The sequence below is a fragment of the Coregonus clupeaformis genome, chromosome 26, assembly GCF_020615455.1.
Source record: "Coregonus clupeaformis isolate EN_2021a chromosome 26, ASM2061545v1, whole genome shotgun sequence".
Classification (NCBI taxonomy): Eukaryota; Metazoa; Chordata; class Actinopteri; order Salmoniformes; family Salmonidae; genus Coregonus; species Coregonus clupeaformis.
The window spans coordinates 48,556,425-48,575,069 of record NC_059217.1 but is presented as its reverse complement, the minus strand read 5'-3'; positions in this window follow the sequence as shown (position 1 = coordinate 48,575,069).

The following is an 18,645-nucleotide window of genomic DNA, read 5'->3' as shown; positions in this document are numbered from 1 at the left end:
CGGTGCGCCTGCAGTGGTCAGCTGATGCGGACAGGGCCTTTAGGAGACTGAAGGACCTGTTTACGTCGGCTCCGGTGCTGGCGCATCCGGACCCCGCATTACCCTTTCAGGTCGAGGTGGACGCGTCTGAGGCCGGTATAGTACTCTCTCAACGGTCCGGCACGCCACCTAAACTCCGCCCCTGTGCTTTTTACTCTAAAAAGCTCAGCCCGGCGGAGCGAAATTATGACGTCGGGGACAGGGAGCTGTTAGCTGTAGTTCAGGCCCTTAAGGTGTGGAGGCATTGGCTTGAGGGGGCTCAACACCCTTTCCTCATTTTGACTGACCATCGGAACCTGGAGTACATCCGGGCAGCGAGGAGACTGAACCCTCGCCAGGCTCGATGGAGCATGTTACTCGCCAGGTTCGTATTTAAAATCACGTACATCCCTGGGTCCCAGAATGGTAAGGCAGATGCGCTGTCCCGGCGGTATGACACGGAGGAGAGGTCCGTTGAGCCTACTCCCATACTACCGGAGTCTTGTCTTGTGGCACCGGTGGTGTGGGAGGTCGATGCCGAAATCGAGCGAGCGTTGCGTACCGACCCCAGCCCTCCACAGTGTCCTGAGGGTCGGAAGTACGTTCCGCTCGAGATTCGGGATCGACTCATTTACTGGGCTCACACGTCACCCTCCTCTGGACATCCGGGTATTGGCCGGACAGTGCATTGTCTTAGCACTAAATACTGGTGGCCCACGTTAGCCAGGGATGTGAGGGTTTATATCTCCTCCTGCTCGGTGTGCGCCCAGTGTAAGGCGCCCAGACACCTGCCCAGGGGTAAGTTACAACCCCTGCCCATTCCACAATGACCATGGTCCCACCTCTCGGTGGATTTTGTGACAGACCTTCCCCTCTCTCAGGGGAATACCACCATCCTGGTCGTTGTGGACCGGTTCTCTAAGGCCTGTCGTCTTCTCCCTATGTCAGGTCTTCCTACTGCCCTACAAACCGCAGAGGCACTATTTACCCACGTCTTCCGGCATTACGGGGTACCCGAGGATATAGTGTCTGATCGAGGCCCCCAGTTTACCTCCCGAGTATGGAGAGCATTCATGGAGCGTTTGGGGGTCTCGGTGAGCCTTACCTCAGGGTACCACCCGGAGAGAAACGGGCAGGTAGAACGAGTCAACCAGGATGTGGGTAGGTTTCTGAGGTCGTATTGCCAGGACCGGCCTGAGGAGTGGGCTCGGTACATTCCCTGGGCCGAGATGGCCCAGAACTCTCTCCGCCACTCCTCTACCAACCTAACCCCCTTCCAATGTGTGTTAGGTTACCAGCCGGTTCTGGCACCTTGGCAGCAGAGCCAGATCGAGGCCCCTGCGGTGGATGATTGGATGAGGCGCTCGGAGGAGACGTGGAACGCTGCACACGTCCCACCTGCAGCGGGCCATCCGTCGTCACAAGGCGAGCGCCGATCTCCACCGCAGTGAGGGGCCGGTGTACGCACCCGGAGATCGAGTCTGGCTCTCTACCAGAAATCTACCCCTCCGCCTGCCCTGCCGGAAGCTGGGTCGGCGGTTTGTGGGGCCTTTTAAAGTCCTGAGAAGATTGAACGAGGTGTGTTATAGGTTACATCTGCCTGTTGAATATAAGAATATTAACCCCTCGTTCCATGTGTCTCTTCTCAGGCCGGTGGTAGCTGGTCCACTCCAGGAAGGTGAGATAGGAGAGACTCCTCCGCCCCCACTGGACATCGAGGGGCTCCGGCGCACACCGTTCGGTCCATCTTGGACTCAAGACGCCCGGATGGGGGGTCTCCAGTATCTCGTGGAGTGGGAGGGGTACGGCCCGGAGGAGCGGTGCTGGGTGCCGCGGAGGGACATCCTAGACCCATCTCTCCTGTCGGAGTTCCACCGGGACCATCCCGCGCGCCCTGCTCCGCGCCCTCCTGGTCGTCCCCGAGGCCGGGGTCGGCGCACGGCTGGAGCCGCACGTCAAGGGGGGGGGGGTACTGTCACGGTTTCGGCCGAGGCTGCTCCTCCTCCTTGTTCGGGCAGGTTTCGGCGGTCGTCGTCCCCGGAGTACTAGCTGCCACCGATCTATGTTTCTTGTTCGTTTGGTTTTGTCTTGATGTTGTACACCTGTGTCTAGTTAGTCCTCATTAGTGTCCTATTTAGTTCTCGTTGTGTGTGATTGCTCTTCTGTTTTGGTGTTCTGAGCTACGTACTTCCCTCTGTTGTTTGGAGAGGTTTTCGCACATGTTAGTGCTCCTTTTGTTTGACGCCTGTGTGCGCCTTTATTTCGCCTCCGGGCTTATTGTGCTCGTTTACTGCGTGAATTATTCACTAAAGTCTTTTGGACTTAGCTTCTGCGTCCTGCGCTTGATTCCTGCACCACACCCACCTTCAGCACCCCTGACAGTAAGCATTTCACGGTAAAGTTGACCTGTTGTATTTGGCGCAGTTGACAAATAAAAATTGATTTGATTTGATAAGACATTTTATATAAATTGCAGTCCTTGCTGGGTCTGAGACAGCAGTATTCTACCTTAATACCATGTCCCTGTTCGATGGGTTAATACCTTGTGTCCCTCATTGTATTAGCACTGTGGTCAGTTGAGGATATTAACCAGGTTAGTTGCATTACAGTGACCAGGCTTTAATTTGACCTCTGGATGACCTTTACCCCTGACCTCTGTATCTCTGGCCCCTGTAAGCAGGCTGGGAGTGCATCCCAAATGGCACCCTATTTCCTATATAGTGCACTGGTCAAAAGTAGTGCATTATTATTTTTTTTAGTATTTTTTACCTTTATTTAAGCAGGGAGTTACCATTGAGACCAGGGTCTCCTTCACAAGGGAGCCCCTTATTTAGGGAATAGGTTGGTATTTGGGACTCAGGCTGGGTGATGGTTTCTCTGGGCAGCTGGTGATGAATAGTGTATTAGGAGGGAACACTGTAGAAGGTCCACATGAAGGGTCACAGAGCACATTGTGTAATGACAACACTCTGTGGATACTGAGAGAACTCTCTGTGGATACTGAAAGAACACTCTGTGGATACTGAGAGAACACTCTGTGGATACTGAGAGAACACTCTGTGGATACTGAGAGAGCACTCTGTGGATACTGAGAGAACACTCTGTAGATACTGAGAGAACACTCTGTAGATACTGAGAGAACACTGTGGATACTGAGAGAACTCTCTGTGGATACTGAGAGAACACTCTGTGGATACTGAGAGAACACTCTGTGGATACTGAGAGAGCACTCTGTGGATACTGAGAGAACACTCTGTGGATACTGAAAGAACACTCTGTGGATACTGAGAGAACACTCTGTGGATACTGAGAGAACACTCTGTAGATACTGAGAGAACACTCTGTAGATACTGAGAGAACACTGTGGATACTGAGAGAACACTCTGTGGATACTGAGAGAACACTCTGTGGATACTGAGAGAACACTCTGTGGATACTGAGAGAACACTTTGTGGATACTGAGAGAACACTCTGTGGATACTGAGAGAACACTGTGGATACTGAGAGAACACTCTGTAGATACTGAGAGAACACTCTGTAGATACTGAGAGAACACTGTAGATACTGAGAGAACACTGTGGATACTGAGAGAACTCTCTGTGGATACTGAGAGAACACTCTGTGGATACTGAGAGAACACTCTGTGGATACTAAGAGAACACTCTGTGGATACTGAGAGAACACTGTGGATACTGAGAGAACTCTCTGTGGATACTGAGAGAACTCTCTGTGGATACTGAGAGAACACTGTGGATACTGAGAGAACACTCTGTAGATATTGAGAGAACACTCTGTGGATACTGAGAGAACACTTTGTGGATACTGAGACACCCTGACCCCGGCCTTGACCTGGAGGTTAACACACTCCTCTATTCTCTCTCACTATCTTTCTATATTTTATTCACTCTCTCCCTTTCTCTCTCTGTCCCTCTCTCCATATCTCTCTCTGTCCCTCTCTCCATATCTCTCTCTAACCCTCTCTCCATATCTCTCTCTAACCCTCTCTCCATATCTCTCTCTGTCCCTCTCTCCATATCTCTCTCTGTCCCTCTCTCCATATCTCTCTCTGTCCCTCTCTCCATATCTCTCTCTAACCCTCTCTCCATATCTCTCTCTGTCCCTCTCTCCATATCTCTCTCTGTCCCTCTCTCCATATCTCTCTCTAACCCTCTCTCCATATCTCTCTCTAACCCTCTCTCCATATCTCTCTCTGTCCCTCTCTCCATATCTCTCTTCCTTTATTGTCTATTTTTCTAAGGTTATTATTCTCTCATTCATTCATTTGTTTATTTCCTCACTCTCCATACTGATGTAGCTAGATGGAGTTCAGTAAAGGGTTCTTTATAGTTAAAAACCCAAGAGTCGATGTACAGTCCCCCGCAGAAATCTATGTGGCATAATAAAAAAATCCCCATCAAAATCTGTCAGTTTAAGCTAGAGAAGCTAGAGGCTGCGTCTCAATCCACCTCATCTGCCAATGGCGGCCTTCCACATCTGCGGTGGAAGGTGGCCGAGCTACAGCGGTGTTTGTCAGACCATGAGACATCCAGAAATGTCAGTCTTCTCATGAAAACTTCTGTAGCGTCCGTACGTTGATCGTTTTTCTCTAGGATGCCCACAAGCCTGGCAAGACTCGTCTGAAGGTAGCCGGGTACCAGTCAAAAAAAGGAATGGAAGTACATATGGAAGTAGTTTTAGTGCCAAAATGTTTTGTTAAATGTCTGTAAAAAAATAAAATATCCTGATCTTTCTTATATCTCTCAGTTATAGGACAGACACTTTAAAACAGCAGTAAGGCCAAATTCAATGTTTTATTTTTAAAAAAAATGGTTGTATATATTTTTGGATTCAAGAACATCTTAAAACAATTCCATATGTTAGCTTAGTAGAACCATCAAACCGTTCCCACTATCTTCACCATTACAGTACCACAGAAGAAGTACGGTGGTGTAGATCGTATTGAATTGAAACAACACACGCACACACACACACACGCACACACGCACACGCACACACGCACACACACACACTTACCAGTCCATTAACCTCATCATTACATTATACTACCCAGTCTAGTGTCACTGTCTACACAATATCATTGGTATCCTGGAGAGTCTCTTCAAGGTTGGTTAAAGGTTTATCTCACCGCTTGCTGTTGTTATGGTTATTGTTGTTGTTTACTGTGTTGTTTACTAAACCCGTGCCAGGAGACAAAGGAACACCTGACCTGAAAAACAGAGATGTAAGGACCTCGAGGAACAGTGGATATTCTCTCTGTGCTCCTTAGAACAGGGGTAAAAACGGTTTAAGTCAAGCAAGTCATTCTGTAGAAATAGCATTTTACAGTGACCTGCAAACGTAATCAGACCCCTTGGATTTCTTCACATTTTTATTGTGTTACAAAGTGGGATTAAAAATGATTTAATTGTAATGTTTTGTCAACAATCTACACAAAATACTCTGTAATGACGAAGTGGAAGAAAATGATATATATTTTAAAGAATAATACAAATTAAAGAACTAAAATATAGTCATTGCATAAGTTGTCACGGTTAACTAAGCCAGAACCCAGAAGCAGACCAGGACAAGGTACGTGGAGACAAAGGTGAGTGTTTATTAATAGATTCCGAGTGAGGCTGAATAATCCAGGGAACAGAGCGGGTGGCGTGGATGGGTTGTTGAGGGTGCAGTGGTTGGTCCGGTACTGGCTCGGCAGCCGCCGACCATCAGGCAGAGGTTGGGTGAAGGTTCCGGGTGAGAGACTGCAGACAGAACAAAACGGAGGTCAGTACACAGCAAGTCAAAAAGGTGCAAAACAACAAAACTAACACTAATGGCTCAGAGACTGATACGCTGACAAACATACTGTTCATGGCTAACGATCCGGCAGGAACTGGATGTTGGGCCAGAGCCTAAGAAGGGTGATGATCAGGACCAGGTGTGCAGATTGCTGATGGGATGCAGGTGCGGAAAACAAGAGCGCTCCCCGGAGCGTTCCCGAACCCTCGGGAAACTGGAGATTACGAACAGGAACACTAGTCACCAGACAGGACCCGACTCAGACAGCCGGGATCGTTACAGTACCCCTCCGACCAACGCCACCGGGCGGACTCCCGGAGCGCCAGGATGGAGGCGGTAGAAGTCACTGATGAGGTCCGCATCTAGGACCTGTCGCCGCGGAATCCAACTCCTCTCTTCAGGGCCATACCCCTCCCAGTCCACGAGATACTGGAAACCCCGGCCCCGCCGTCTGGAATCCATGATGCGACGCACCGTGTAGGCAGGACCACCTCCGATCATCCGAGGAGGAGGAGGAGGAGGCGGAGGAGGCAACAGAGGACTGAGGAAGACAGGCTTGAGGCAGGAGACATGAAAGGTGGGATGGACTCTGAGCGTCCTCGGTAGTTTGAGTCGAACTGCCACTGGATTGATCACCTTCTCCACCACAAACGGACCAATGAACTTCGGTAACAACTTCCTAGACTCAGTCCGTAACGGAAGATCCCGTGTGGCCAACCAAACCCTATCTCCGATGGTATAGGTGGGAGCGGGGATCCGGCGACGATTCGCCTGGAGCTGATACCGGTCCGAAACTCTAAGGAGTGCCTTTCTGGCCCGATGCCAGGTCCGGTGGCAACGACGAATATGGGCCTGAACAGAAGGCACTGAGAGCTCCCTCTCCTGAGAAGGAAACAGGGGAGGTTGGTAGCCATACAGGCACTGGAAGGGAGACATCCCAGTGGCAGATGTAGGAAGAGTATTGTGGGCATACTCAACCCAAGGCAACTGAGAGACCCAGGAGGTGGGGTTGGAAGAGACCAGACAGCGTAGCGTTGATTCCATCTTCTGGTTGGCTCTCTCCGCCTGACCATTGGATTGGGGGTGAAAACCAGATGTGAGACTGACAGTAGCTCCAATGGCCAAACAGAAGGACTTCCAGACAGCAGAGGTAAACTGAGGGCCACGGTCGGAAACGATATCACTGGGCAAACCGTGGACCCTGAAAACCTCCCTAACCAGGATCTCGGACGTCTCCGAGGCAGAGGGAAGCTTGGCAATTGGCACAAAGTGGGCGAACTTGCTGAATCTGTCCACGATAGTCAGAACGACCGTGTTCCCCTCAGAAGCGGGCAACCCCGTGACGAAGTCCAGGGCCAGATGCGACCATGGTCGCCGGGGAATAGGAAGGGGGTGAAGTAGTCCAGAGCTGGGCCGATTGGTACTCTTATTCTGCGCACACACTGGACAGGCAGCAACAAAACCCCGAGTATCCTCGGCCATGGCAGGCCACCAAAACGTCTGCGAAGAAACGCCATTGTCCGAGCCACGCCAGGGTGACAAGCCATCTTGCTGGCGTGGGACCATTTGAGGACAGCAGGGGCGAACCGACTCAGGCACAAACAACCGACCGGGTGGACCGTTACCGGGACCGGGCTGAGTCCGAAGGGCCGCCAGCACCTCCTCCTCAATCTTCCACATAACTGCTCCCACGACGCAGTTCCGGGGGAGAATTGTCTCGGTCTTGGACCCACTCTCCTCCGTCTTGGAGAACATCCGGGACAACGCGTCCGCCTTGCCGTTCTTAGATCCAGGTCGGAACGTCAGGAAAAACTTGAATCGTCCGAAAAACAACGCCCACCTGGCCTGGCCGGGAGTTGAGACGTTTAGCCGATTGCACGTAAGCAAGATTCTTGTGGTCAGTCCAGACAATAAACGGTTGCTCCGCCCCTCCAACCAGTGGCGCCACTCCTCCAAGGCAAGTTTCACCGCGAGAAGCTCCCGGTTACCCACATCGTAATTCCTCTCCGCAGGCGAAAGGCGACGAGGTAGTAGGCGCAGGGATGGAGTTTACTGTCCGTGGAGCATCGCTGCGACAGGATGGCGCCAACTCCCACATCAGACGCGTCCACTTCAACGACGAACTGACGGGCCGTGTCCGGTTGAGAGAGAATCGGTGCGTTGGTGAATCGCCTCTTCAAATCCAGAAACGCACGATCCGCCTCCGGATTCCACTTGAAGGTCCTGATACTGGAAGTCAAGGCAGTTAATGGAGCGGCCACACGGCTGTAATCCCCGGATGAATCTGCGGTAGAAATTCGCAAACCCCAAAAATCTCTGGAGCTGCAATCTCGTACCGGGCTGGGCCCATTCCAGAACCGCTCTAACCTTCTCCTGGTCCATCCTAATCTCTCCCCTGGAGATGATGTACCCGAGAAAGGATGTCGTGTGGGCGTGAAACTCGCACTTCTCGGCCTTCACGAACAGGCGATTCTCCAACAATCGCTGCAGAACCTGCCGGACATGCTGGACGTGGTCGGAAGGTTCCTTCGAGAAGATCAGAATGTCATCCAGGTAAACAAACACAAAGAGACCGATCATATCTCCCAGGACGTCGTTCACCATACTCTGGAATACCGCTGGAGCATTGGTCAGTCCAAACGGCATCACCTGATACTCGAAGTGACCCATCGGTGTATTGAAACCCGTCAACCACTCGTCCCCCTCTCTGATCCGGACCAGGTGATACGCATTGCGTAGGTCTAGCTTGGTGAACACCGTAGCACCCTGTAAGGAGTCGAAGGCAGAACTCATCAAGGGCAGGGGATACTTGTTCTTGACCGTGATGTCATTCAACCCCCGATAATCAATACACGGTCGAAGAGAGCCATCCTTCTTACCCACAAAGAAGAATCCTGCCCCCAGGGGGTGATGACGAGGGACGAACGAGACCAGCAGCTAGGGACTCCTTGATGTAGGTCTCCAACGCCTCACGTTCAGGTCGGGAGATACTGTATAACCTTCCCTTGGGGTAGACAGCTCCAGGGACCAGGTTGATGGCACAATCATATGGTCGGTGGGGAGGGAGTGACAGAGCCTTCTGCTTACTGAAAACTTCCCCAAATCGTGATATGTCTCGGGAACCAGGGACAAATCTAGGGGTTTAGCCTCAATCACCTGACTGGGAACCGAATGGGGGCAGGCAGTCTTGAGACAGTTAGCATGACAATCAAGGCTCCAACTCGTTACCTTGCCCGTCACCCAATCGAACGTGGGATTGTGTTCCTTCAGCCAGGGGTATCCAAGGACCAGAGGAACATGGGAAGACGGCAGAATGAAGAATGAAATCATCTCAGAATGATTCCCCGACAACCGCATCTTAACCGGTTCAGTCCTCATCGTGATACGTGCCAGACTACTGCCGTTCAGAGTGGTCGCTTCAATGGCTTCCGGCAATTGCTCCTTGGAAAGCCCCAGCTGTTCCACCAACTCGGCATCAAGAAAGCTTCCATCGGCACCTGAATCGATAAAAGCGTTAAGCGCTAAGCTCTGATTCCTGTTCACAAGGGTAGCCGGAAACGGGGTCTGACAGAGGTACTGAGAGGTTGAAACTGGCTCGCTAAAAGTCCTCCCAACTTTAGCGAGCCGGGCAGTTTGACGACCGCCGGGAACAAGTGGAGATGTAATGTCCCGAGCTACCACAGTAGAGGCAGCAGTTGGTCTTACGTCTATGTTGACGCTCCTCCTTGGTTAACCCGTGCCGCCCCACTTGCATGGGTTCAGAATCGGGAGAGAGGACCTCTCCACTAATCCATTGTGGTGGAGAATGATCGACGTGTTCTGGTCCACCACCCGACCCGACTGGGAACTGAGAAGCTGATCGATTGGACGGACCCCATTGCTTCTCCCTCCTTCGCTCTCGGACTCGATTATCCACCCGAATAGACAACGCTACCAAGCTGTCCAGGTCACTAGGCTCCGGATAGGAGATCAACTCATCCTTGAGCTGCTCCGACAGACCCTGGTAAAAGGCCGCTTGCAGAGACTCTCGTTCCACCCACTCTCCACAGCCAACGTCTTGAACTCGATCACGAAGTCGGCCACGCTGCGAGTTCCTTGGCGAAGCGAAAACAGGCGCCTAGCTGCGTCCCTCCCTCGGACGGGAATGGTCGAAGAGCTTCCTCATCTCGGCCGTGAACCCCTGGTATGAAGCCATGCAGGGATCCTGTCGTTCCCAAACGGCTGAAGCCCACTCCAGCGCTCGACCACGCAGCAACTCAATCACAAAGGCTATCCTAGCCTTGTCTGTGGCATAAGAGTAGGGCTGTAGATCGAACACTAATCCACACTGCATAAGGAAGGAACGGCATCTTCCCAGCTCCCCCTCATATTTATCCGGCGTCGGTACCTTGGGCTCACGGATGGACACAGCTTCAGAAGCGGCAGGCGAGATGGGTGAAACCGGTAGTGGATCCTCCACCGGACACGTGCGTTGGTTCTGGACCTCCGTCAGACCGGTAGAAAGGTTCCGAACTGACAACGCGATCTCCTGTAGTACCGTGCTATGATGGCCCAACATCTTCTCCTGCTGGGTAATAGCATGGCGAACAGAGTCCAGGTCCGCTGGGTTCATTACTGGCCGGATCGTTCTGTCACGGTTAACTAAGCCAGAACCCAGAAGCAGACCAGGACAAGGTACGTGGAGACAAAGGTGAGTGTTTATTAATAGATTCCGAGTGAGGCTGAATAATCCAGGGAACAGAGCGGGTGGCGTGGATGGGTTGTTGAGGGTGCAGTGGTTGGTCCGGTACTGGCTCGGCAGCCGCGACCATCAGGCAGAGGTTGGGTGAAGGTTCCGGGTGAGAGACTGCAGACAGAACAAAACGGAGGTCAGTACACAGCAAGTCAAAAAGGTGCAAAACAACAAAACTAACACTAATGGCTCAGAGACTGATACGCTGACAAACATACTGTTCATGGCTAACGATCCGGCAGGAACTGGATGTTGGGCCAGAGCCTAAGAAGGGTGATGATCAGGACCAGGTGTGCAGATTGCTGATGGGATGCAGGTGCGGAAAACAAGAGCGCTCCCCGGAGCGTTCCCGAACCCTCGGGAAACTGGAGATTACGAACAGGAACACTAGTCACCAGACAGGACCCGACTCAGACAGCCGGGATCGTTACATAAGTATTCAGCTCCCAGAGTCAATACGTGTCAGAAACACCTTTCGCATCGATTGCAGCGGTGAGACTTCTTGGGTAAGTCTATAATGTCTCTGGAGGGTATTGATTACAGCTGTGAGTCTTCTTGGGTAAGTCTATAATGTCTCTGGAGGGTATCGTTACAGCGGTGAGTCTTCTTGGGTAAGTCTATAATGTCTCTGGAGGGAATAGATTAATTCCTCTTTATCACGCATTTATTTAGTGGTTCTGTGCAAGAGCAATGATGTTCAAACCTATGGTTATGGTAAGGTTTTAGAACCTCTTCTACGAGATCTATGAACTCTGGAGGAACTTGGTGTTTATGCCCCTCTCCTAGGTGTATCTGTCAAAGGTAAAGTACAGAGTGCAGTGGCTGACAATCTGGAAGCTCACGGCATAAAGTGGCTTGCAAAAGTATTCACCAAACGTTTGTTTGCTTATTTTTTTCTTTAAGCAATGGCTTTTTTCTGGCCATTCTTCCGTAAAGCCCAGCTCTGTGGAGTGTACGGCTTAAAGTGGTCCCATGGGCAGATGCTCCAATCTCCGCTGGGGAGCTTTGCAGCTCCTTCAGGGTTATATTTGGTCTCTTTGTTGCCTCTCTGATTAATGCCCTCCTTGCCTGGTCTGTGAGTTTTGGTGGGCGGTCCTCTCTTGGCAGGTTTGTTGTGGTGCCACATTCTTTCCATTTTTTAATAATGGATTGAATGGTGCTCCGTGGGATGTTCAAAGTTTCTGATATTTTTTTATAACCCAACCCTGATCTGTACTTCTCCACAACTTTCATGGTGCCGCTTGCTTGATGGTGCCCCTTGCTTAGTGGTGTTGCAGACTCTGGGGCCTTTCAGAACAGGTGTATATATTCTGAGATCATGTGACAGATCATGTGACACTTAGATTGCACACAGGTGGACTTTATTTAACTAATTATGTGACTTCTGAAGGTAATTGGTTGCACCAGATCTTATTTAGGGGCTTCATAGCAAAGGGGGTGAATACATATGCACGCACCACTTTTTCCGTTATTTATTTTTTAGAATTTTTTGAAATAAGTAATTGTTTTCATTTCACTTCATCAATTTGGACTATTTTGTGTATGTCCATTACATGAAATCCAAATAAAAATCAATTTAATTACAGGTTGTAATGCAACAAAATAGGAAAAACGCCAAGGGGGGTGAATACTTTTGCAAGGCACTGTATGTCACTCATGTGGATAATAATTGTTTTATTGTGTTTCTGCTACTTCTGTCAAAGGTAAAGTACAGAGTGTAGTGGCTGACAATCTGGGAGCTCACGGCATAGCTGGTTTCATTGAGAGTTTCTCAGGGGAGTACTATTGCAGGTTTTGCACAGGAAAGAGTTGTGATATTCAGTTACATTATGTTGCATCTGGTGCTTTCAGCTTCAGAACAAAATAACTTCATGTAAAACACGCTCAAGACACTTGTACAAACATTTTTGTGGTGAAGAAAGACTGTGTTTTCACAAGCAACTTATCTCATTTTCACGTCATCTCTTGCTATCCTCCAGATCTTGCTCACAATATTTTTGAGGGTATTGTCCCAAACCAGCTGTCTCACTGCTTAGCATTACTTGTATCAAGACAACTCTTTACATTGGATGACCCGAATAAAGCTATTCTGAATTTCCCCTACGAGTGGTCAGACAAGGCGAACAGTCCTCACGTGTTACCACACCGTTTTGTCCAGTAGAAAAACAGTGGGTGGAAACACTCATGAAAACTGGTGCTTGCTAAGGTTGTTATCATTTTGGATCGCCCCCCCTTGTACCTGAAAATGAGCCAGCATGACTTGTACTTATGGACCCGAAAGACATCATTGAGCTTGTTGTTGCCCCTGTGCATAGTGATGACTCTATTTCTTATCTAGGAAGCAAAATAATTGATCACAGGCATAGATAGAAAGAGTTAGGCTTCTACCGAAGCGTCATTATCTGGAACACCCCCCGGATGATGAGTTTTTTTTGGTCCTCTTGTAAGGCAATGGACAATGTGGTTTGAGGCCAAAACAAGTTATCAGACACACAAGGTGCTTCGAAAAAAGTGCCTCTTTCATTAACCTCCGAGCATCAGCTGATGATTGCTTACCAGTTGAGCTCTCCACATCTCAGCAAATCTGAACCTGAGGTCTCAACTGTCTCCCAGTGGATTTACTCAAAAAAATGAAAATAGCTGAAGCCATTAGACAGAAGTACCCTGACACACCTGAGGTTCATCTTTCCCAGTGTGTGACAAGTAAGGGCATAACCTACAGGAAGGGAATGATAGTTGCCCATAAATTAGCAGGTGGATTACCCAGATTTTGGTGAAATTGTTCAAATTTGCATTTTGCATGAGAGTGTGTTTGTCATTGTTAAAGGAACTGTGTGGTTGGTACAGATAACATTATAGAGCCTTAGAACTTAGTCCTGCTCCCACAAGAGATGGCACTCTAGTGGCACTAAGTGAACTGGCAGACAGTTATCCACTGGTTGACTACATCATTGGATCAGTCCGCACTTTGAAATGGCTTATCCAATAAGAGGTTAAGTATGTTTAATATCAATGAATATGCATGCCTGCCTGCCTAATCAGTAGAAAATAGATATGAAAACTATATTTCTTACAACTTTCAAATATATAATTAACGTATTATGGACCATGAAGAATAATCCTTGACTGTCGTTCTTGTCTGTCTTCTTTGCAGACTAAGAAGCAAGATGACGTCAACTCCTGCAATCGTGATGATCATCCTGATTGATGGCAGCTGCCAGAGACTGACCTTCCCTTGCAGACTACCTGAATCTGTGACTGACCTTCCCTTGCAGACTACCTGAATCTGTGACTGACCTTTTGAACGATGTAAAGAAGCAGTGTGGACTTCTCGGCAACTTCAGACTTCAGTTCATGGACCCTATTTTTGGAAATGAGTTCTTTAACCTGAACTCAGAAGTAGTGGACAGAGCTACTCTTCAAGTTATTGACATGTCAGAGATCCCCCCACAATTCACTGTGCTGAAACCTCCAGCAGTATCAACACCCCACTCCCGACAACCTCCGCCTTCAATCGTCGCCACGTCGATGACTCGTCAAAACACTATCCAGAGGCTCAGTTGACACTGACACACTGTCTTCTCCAGAGTCCACTAGCTCACGGTCCTCTTGGCCTGCTTTGTTCTGTGTGCCTCGATTCTCCCATGATGCCGAGCTAAAACTTCAGCAGGCCAATTCAGCTCGCCTTTAAAGTGGCTCTCTACTTGTTCCAGAGCCTAAGTTGAAGTCAGACATACTCGAAGGCTTGTTGCAAGAAATTGTCCAGTATAAAGTTCATGCCACTGATGGAGAGATGGAACAGGTTGCACAGAGTCTAATCAAGAAGCATCCGTGTTTGACTGAGAAGTGTTCCTTCACTGGATGTGGCGGATGGAAAACCAGTTTGAAATACAAACTGGCAAACTACCGCGCTCGCCTGAGAAGACTGGGATGTCCAGGGGTGACGATAAACTCCTTGAAGCACAAACCTGCAGGGAAGTCAAGTGCAGCCTATGGTGTTATAAAGGCAAAGAGAGCAGAAGGGAACTTTTACCCCACATCTCCCTCAGGAGAAACAGAAGAGAGCCTCGAGGACATGCGGAAAGCTCAACTGTCCGATGTGAAGAAAAGGAACAACAGAGAGACAGTGAAGTTCAAAATGGAGAAGACGTTTGCATACAGGAGGCATTAAGTTGACCGTGGCGCACCCACGGTAGAGGACTTCATGGCCAGATGGCCTGCGCTCTTTGAAGTCATTGAGGTAAGTTAGCCATGCTTGTCTTATGGTTGATCTATTGGGTATGTTATCTGGGAGTTCTTGGTGAAGGTAGAATATTATTTTCCCTCAGCTTGCCACATAAGTGAGCCTTATTCAGAGTTATCACCATTTGTGATGACTGCCTAGTTATTTCTCTCTCTATAGAGAACCCTCTAGTTTGCTGCTTGTGTGATCATCTCCAGTCTATTTTGCTTTCTGCAGTTTTTTATCTAATTTGTTTAATTACTATTTTCAGGTTAATGCTGAGTTTAAGAGAATCACCACAACCCCAACTCCAGTCCAAATGTCTTTCTCAGATAACCTGCTGAAGTTGGTCCAAAGAAGAGGAGGATAGCTGGGCAGAAGACATATCAATCATGGCACCCACGGCTGATGGAATAATTCCTTATGCTTCAAAAGGCACATTCATATGTGGTTCTACACCAAAAGTTGACTTCAAAATGAGACATAAATAAAGAAATCCTTCTTCTATTTTCTTAAAATAGCAACATAGATGTCAGACGAGAGTGTATGATAAAGTGTGTGTGTATATGGGTGAAAGAAACCCTCGTTCAGGAATATGTGGTACGTTAATAGATTGGTGTTTCCTTCTTCCTTACTTTTCATTCTCTTCCTGTTCCATCATATTCTATCACTATTCTATGACCGTGTCATCTCCTCTGTCTTCCATCTTATTTCATTAGCTGCGGTTAATGCACTATTTTTTGTATTCAGAATTGTATTATTCAGATGAAAGACTCCATGTATTTTTTTGTTTGCATGAATGCTGAATACAGTGATCAAATTGTCTATGTCTCAAATGTAATCTGAATAGATTGAAATCTTGGTTATAACTTTAAATTTTAGTCTTAATAGGCAGTGTTAAAATATTATATATATATTTATTATATATTACCAGCAGTTCTTGATTTAGTCGACACTCAAAAGGACTCCAGTCTTCATTTATTTCCGTCTGGATCATGCTCTTGTGCTTCATGACTATACTTTTTGCAATCTAGCGTCTCTAACTGTAAACACTGCATTGATGAATGATTCATTTTGTGCGATTGACAAGTTTTGCCTTTTGTGTCTTGTTCAGGGCATGGATGAAGAGGAAGAGGATGAAGAGTCCACCAAGGACACTACTGAGGCCGATCTACATGATCAAAGACCGCGAACCAGAGGACACTGGGATTGTCCTCGAAGGGGCGTCAAGGTGCTGCAGAATCTGGGCAACGTAGTGTTTGCTGTTGCCATGAACCTCAGGTACCTTTACTGATCTCCGCTACACCTTTTAAGTCTTTCAGAAGGTTTTTACGGAACTGAATGGCTTTCTAACAAAGCTGTTGCATTTTCAAAACAGGCTGTTTCAGTGATCTGTTGGGTTGTGTGTTGTATTTCAGACTGTATGTTTCACTTATGTTGAACTTGTTAGATTGTTTACAAAAATTCAAAAACAGAATGAGCAGAACAAATGATATTTGCTTGACAAAAAGAAAATAAGTAAACTGAACAAGAATAACTGTGTTATCAAGAAAGATCAAGTGTAATATATTATAAAAAAATAAAGCAAACTGGGTGGAATATGGGGAAAAATGCACAAAATTATTTTTTAATCTTCAACATAGGAATGCTACCAAAAATAATTTAATGAAACTGGTTACAATTGACGGAGTCACCCATGATTCACCAAATTATATTTTGAAGGAGGAAACAAAGTACTTTAAGCATATGTTTTCTTTTCAGTCGCCTCCATCTCCTCTAACTGAAGCTAATTGTAGAGATTTTTTTTCTGTTGATAATGTAAAATTAACAGCCATACAGAAAGACTCATGTGAAGATGAAATTACAGAGGAGGAACTTCTGGATGCAATTAAAGACTTTAAGTCCGGGAAAACTCCAGGGTTGGATGGCATACCAGTCGAGGTATACCAAACCTTTTTTGATATACTAAGAGGACCGTTATTAGCATGTTTTAATCACTCCTATGTAAATGGTAGATTATCTGACACTCAAGAAGAAGATCTCATTATTACTGAAACAGGATACAAGTGGAAAATATAAAGATCCAGTCCATTAAAAACATTGGAGGCCCCTTACACTTCAGTGTTGTGATGCAAAGATTATAGCAAAATGTATAGCGCATAGAATTAAAAAGGTATTGTCGGATATTATTCATTCTAATCAGACAGGTTTTTTACATAGAAGATACATTGGAGATAATATAAGGCAAGTATTGGAAACAATAGAACACTATGGAAAATATGGGAAACCAGACCTGCTATTCATAGTAGACTTCGAAAAGGCATTTGATAAAGTACGACTGGGGTTTATATATAAGAGCATTTCAATTTTGGAGAATCTCTTATAAAATGGGTCAAAATCATGTATAGTAACCCTATGTGTAAAATGGTAAATAATGGCTATTTTTCAGAAAGTTTTAAACTGTCAAGAGGACTGAAACAAGGTTGTCCACTATCGGCATATCTATTTATAGTGGCCATCGAGATGTTAGCTATTAAAATCAGATCCAATAATAATATCAGAGGATTAGAAATACAGGGCTTAAAAAGACAGGTGTCATTGTACACTGATGATTCATGTTTTCTTTTAAATCCACAACTAGAATCCCTCCACAGCCTCATAGAGGATCTAGATACATTTTCTAACCTCTCTGGATTACAACCAAATTATGACAAATGTACTATATTACGTATTGGATCACTAAAAAATACAATTTTTACATTACCATGTAGTTTACCAATAAAATGGTCTGATGGTGATGTGGATATACTCTGAATAGATATACCAAAGGAAATAAATGATCTCACTTCAATAAATGTTAATAGAAAGTTAGCAAAAATAGATAAGATCTTGCTACCATGGAAAGGTAAATACCTGTCAATTTGTGGAAAAATCACCCTGATTAACTCTTTAGTATTATCCCAGTTAACCTATTTGCTTATGGTCTTGCCTACGCCTAGCGAACAGTTTTTTAAATTATATGAGAAAGAAATATTCAGTTTTATTTGTAACGGCAAGCCAGACAAAATTAAAAGGGCCTATTTATATAATGAATATGAATTTGGAGGACAGAAATTATTACATATTAAAGCATTAGACCTATCACTAAAAGCTTCAGTCATACAAAAGTTATACTTAAATCCGAACTGGTTCTCAAGCAAATTAGTAAGATTGTCTCACCCAATGTTCAAGAAAGGCCTTTTTCCCTTTATTCAGATTACAACAACTCTTTTTCAGTTATTTGAAAAGGAAATAATCTCCCAAATATCACTATTTCTAAAACAAGCCATAGAAAGTTGGTTGCAATTTCAATGTAATCCTCCAGAAACGACAGAACAAATAATGCAACAAATATTGTGGTTAAATTCAAATATACTAATTGATTGACTAATTGACAAAAAACCTTTATTTTTGGACAGAATGTTTAAAAAAGGTATAATCTTCGTAAATGATATCATCGGTAGGACTGGTGGAGTTATGTCGCACATGCAGCTAACAAAAAACATATGGAAATGTCTGCTCTACCCAAAATTACAACCAAATAATTGCAGCCTTACCGCAAAAGTGGAAGAGGAAAGTGGAAGGGGGAGAAAGTAAGGAACTTGTCTGTCGGCCTTGCATTAAAGAACATAATTGGTTAAGGAAAACTGTGATAAATAAAAAAGTATATCAGTTTCACTTAAGGACCAAAGGATTGACAGCCGTCCCATATCAACGTGATCTGAAGAACTGTAATATCAAAAGAAAAATGTAGTTGTGATTGAACAAGGAAATATATAGGATATCTACTATACATCGACAAGACAGAACGGTGGCATCGGGGAAGCTCAGGGCA